Source organism: Macrobrachium nipponense, chromosome 30 (genome assembly GCF_015104395.2).
Source record: "Macrobrachium nipponense isolate FS-2020 chromosome 30, ASM1510439v2, whole genome shotgun sequence".
NCBI lineage: Eukaryota > Metazoa > Arthropoda > Malacostraca > Decapoda > Palaemonidae > Macrobrachium > Macrobrachium nipponense.
The window spans coordinates 71,274,130-71,278,574 of NC_087218.1; the positions used below are offsets into that span (position 1 = coordinate 71,274,130).

Genomic DNA, 4,445 nt, shown 5'->3' on the forward strand with positions numbered 1-4,445 from the left:
AAAAAAATAAACTTGAAAAACATTCAGAGTAAGGAGTTTTTCTGCACTCGTTTAGCGTATAATTCTTGTACTCTTTACTGGCAAATATTCCGTGACATAAGACATACTTTTACGCTGGCAAATATCCCCTGACAAAACATACAAATTTGACGACAGTTACGTGACAAACTGTAACTTTACAGTTACCTGTTTCTGCATGTACTGGCTCTGGTATTATTCTGTACACCCCGAATTCCGCATGAAATTCCGCCTTGTCCCATTTCGTAATGTCTCTCAATACGGGATACTGGGTTATAGAAGCCCGGCTAGCTCAGTCGGTAGAGCACGAGACTCTTAATCTCGGGGTCGTGGGTTCGAGCCCCACGTTGGGCGTTACGTCTTTTCTATGTTTAAGACCCCTCTGCGCTTGTAAGCCCTTTGTTGTTAATTTGTCCTAAGTAAAGCAAATAATCTTTGCTTATTTTTATTTCTAGGTTTTCCTTTCTTACTATATAATTTTTCTAGGTTTTTATTTCTTTACTATATCATTAGCTAGTTTGTCATTAAATACACACACATATAAGTGCTTAAAAAATCACAGTAGATGCACGTGACTTCATTAAATAAGCGAATACCACAGGAAAATGATAGTCAGAAATCCAAGCGCTTTCGTCTTTACTAAGACATTGTCAAGGAGCTAATTGACCTCCTTGACAACGTCTTAGTACAGACTAAAGCGCTTGGATTTCTGACTATCATTTTCCTGTGGTATTCGCTTACATATATATGTGTTTGTATGTATGTATATTTTCTTTATTTTTATTTGACATTTCTTAGAAACATGCTGTTTTAAGCCCTCATTAGGATTACGTGGGCTTTTATCTTTTTCTGTATTAAATGTATGCTCCTTATGAATACCAATGATAATATCATTGCCGTGCAGTAGAATCTTCACTTTCTAAAGAACATAATGGTATACTCTCTCTCTCTCTCTCTCTCTCTCTCTCTCTCTCTCTCTCTCTCTCTCTCTCTCTCTCTCTCTCTCTGATTAGTATAAATGTAGAGGATAATCATCAATTACAGCTACGGTAACAATCTATAATTATTTCAACTTCTTGAATGTTTCTTGCATTACCTATACCGAAGACCTCTAAATCACTCAATCTGAGGACTAAGAATAGAACTTGTATAATTTGCGTCTTACTTCGTATCTGGAGCTTGAACGAGGATCTTGCAACAGATTTAAGTCTCATTTGTTTTAATTAAGTCAAATCACCGTTGATTATAAGGCTCACAGCCCTCGAATGATTCACCCTAGATGAGATTAGCGTAAAAAACGCTTGTATTTTTTCGTATGGTGGTGTATTTATCGTAAATGGGGTGCCATTATGTATAATTTTCTTCTTCTTATCCTATCGTTCGTTTAAATTTTCAAGGGTGGAGCTGCCATAGGGTTGGTGGAGCCAAGTGTTTAGTGGATGAAATGTATTATGAAATGCTGCGCCATTTTTATAGGCAATGATTAGATATCACAGCATACTGCTGTAATATATGGACGAAGATCAAATTGATGCTTGTCTTTTTTACCCAGAACCTCAGTGTAAAATTATGGTATTTAGACCTCTCCTTTAACAGTAAAATAACTCCATTGCAGCTTTAAAAGAAAGTGTCATAACATACCAGTCACTGGGGTCTTCGGGTTTTCTTTTTACGTTTTCCCCAAGCGATTTTTTGTCGTCTCCTTCGCGTCGTCTTCCTGATTAACGTATTATCTTTTTGCCAGTCTTGACAAAAAAAAGTGTTAAGAGAATTTTTTGCGCTTGGTTAATTATATGTTTAGTTACTCTTTCTTTCATCCCTTCTTTCCTTCAGAGTCCTCGCATATTACCTCATTTTGATTGACATGGAAAGTTAATTATACAACGTCTGTCACGGCTGACTCACCTCACTGTCGTAACCTCTTTATGAAGCCTTTTGTATGGTGTTCTTAATTTTAGATCTCATTTAATTTTAGATCTTATTGTTTTCATCTAGTATTTACTTCTCCGTAGGATGTTACTTTGCCAGTTGCATTCTGCCTTCACAGTTTTTTCCAGTTGAGTAGTTTTCTTGAAAGTTATCTTTTCCTCATTTTTTAAAACCGTTCGTGATGTAAAAATTTATCATTGAGGAAGCATCGCCCCGTTTTACCTTGTAAGCTGTAAATTTTCATAATCTCGCTTTCTTTCCCCATCATCAGTTTTCAAATTACTCTTCATGTCTTCCGCATCATCATATTTTTTTTTTTTTTTTTCCTGTCGTACTTGAGGCATGTCCATCTCTAGGAAGCACCGACTTCCTTAGACGCTTCACTTTAAAGCCTGGAATTTTTCTTGTCTCACGAATAATAATGCCTGTGTTATTATTATTTTTCTTTTAACTACGATGGACAGCTCTTTAGAAACAAGACATCGCGGAAGTATATTATGTTTTTGAGCGAGTTTATTTTGGATAGACGCTTTTTGTTGATACATTTTCGTCGTAGATATCTTGGCATGACAGCAACAAAGTTACCTGTTGATTAAACTATTCTGCATGAAACCTGCTGTGGCAATATCATTGATTGCAGTTTCTAATTCATTTGCTCTAAAAAAAAAACATCATTGCATGACAGCAACATAGATTTCTGTTATTGATGGACTTAGTTTACAAAATATATTTTGGTGTCACGAGAACTTGGGACGTTTTGTCATTGGTTAATTTGTTTCATAAACATCCTGTGTGGTTGGCTATTCTCCGTAAACTTTATATGACGGATTTTGACAAATGTAACTAATATTCTGGCGTCTCTGCAGCGAAAGACATTATGAAAAAAAGATATACAGAAACATTCTCCACAAAGCTGTTTGGTTGTTTTTCCCCACCAATCGCGTTGTCACGAGGAAAATGTGGTTGGAAATTTGGAACTGAAGAGTAAGACGACCTAGAAATTACATTTGTCAGCTTCATCTCAATATGAACCAGGTTCCTTTTTTCTCTCGCTTTCGTTATTGTCTTTATGATACACGCTTGTCAAGTGAAGAAACCCGTCTGCCTCCACTTTATGAAGGTGGCTGGTTTTTGCTTACTCGGGGAGTAAGCCTACAAACTACTTTGTTATTGTTGGGAGTGGGGGGTGGGGTGGGGTAGGAAACCCTAAAAGGGTCTGAAAAAGGTGTTTCGCGTTGAGTGAAAGTTACGGGAATTTTAGGATAGAATATTTATGATTTATTTATTCGAATGAAAATGTAAATGTAAAGAATAAATAATGTGTATGTTAAACAGTACAGAAAAATTATTTCTAATAAAAATATAGCGTATTTATTTTAATTTTCGTTGGCGAGACACCTATATAATTGAAGTGTTATATTATGTATATTATAGTACTATTATTAGTACTATATATATATTATTTAATAATATATATAATATTAATTATATATATGTGTGTGTGTGTGTGTGTATATATATATATATATATATATATATATATAATATATATATATATATATATACATATTAGAATGTGTATTATGTATATATATATATATATATATATATATATAGACATATTAGAATGTGTGTATTATGTATATATACGTGTATATATATATATCTAGATATATATATATATATAATATATATATATATATATATGATAGAATATATCTATATATATATATATATATATATATATATATATATATATATATACATACATATATATATATATATATATATATATATATTACACGTGTGTACGTATTCGAGGCTGTGCAAAAATTACCCGTTTTATACAGTAACCTTGAGGACACTACTAACGTTCAGTTATACCTGCGCAGTTATGATTACATAGGCAAAAACCGAACCTACCAGCGTTTAGTTTTGCCTGCACAAGCGTAACTGCTCAGTGCTCAGGTATAACTGAACGTTAGTGGCGGCCTTAAGTGACCGGGGAATTTTCAATTATATCGCAATGTGATTTGATGACTTTTATCAGACTTTAAGAAAGATAATCTTTTAGTCAAGCGCCCTGTATTCAATGCTTAGCAAAAAAACATTATGTACTTTATCTAATCAAAAGTTTTTTCGACGTAAGATTAGGTTTTGGTAAAAGAACAGTTCATAGCTCTAGGAACTGAAAATTTTCTATATATATATATATATATATATATATATATATATATATATATATATATATATATATATATATATATTTTATATATTCATTTATATACACTCATGTAGGATATATATATAGATATATATATATATATATATATATGTGTGTGTGTGTGTGTGTGTGTGTGTGTGTGCGTGCGTGTGTGTGTGTGTGTGTGTGTGTGTGTACTCTAGGAACTGAAAATCCTCTCTATATATATATATATTATATTCATTTATATCACTTATGTAGTATGTGTGTGTGTATATATATATATGTGTGTGTG

At 32.9% G+C, this 4,445-nt stretch overlaps 1 non-coding gene across 1 annotated transcript; it reads left to right on the plus strand.

Moving 5' to 3' along the window:
• Window positions 1–299: 299 nt before the first annotated feature.
• Window positions 300–372, plus strand: Trnak-cuu (transfer RNA lysine (anticodon CUU)). The gene has a single exon. It is a non-coding gene; the product is annotated as a tRNA-Lys (tRNA).
• The last annotated feature ends 4,073 nt before the right edge of the window (window positions 373–4,445 follow it).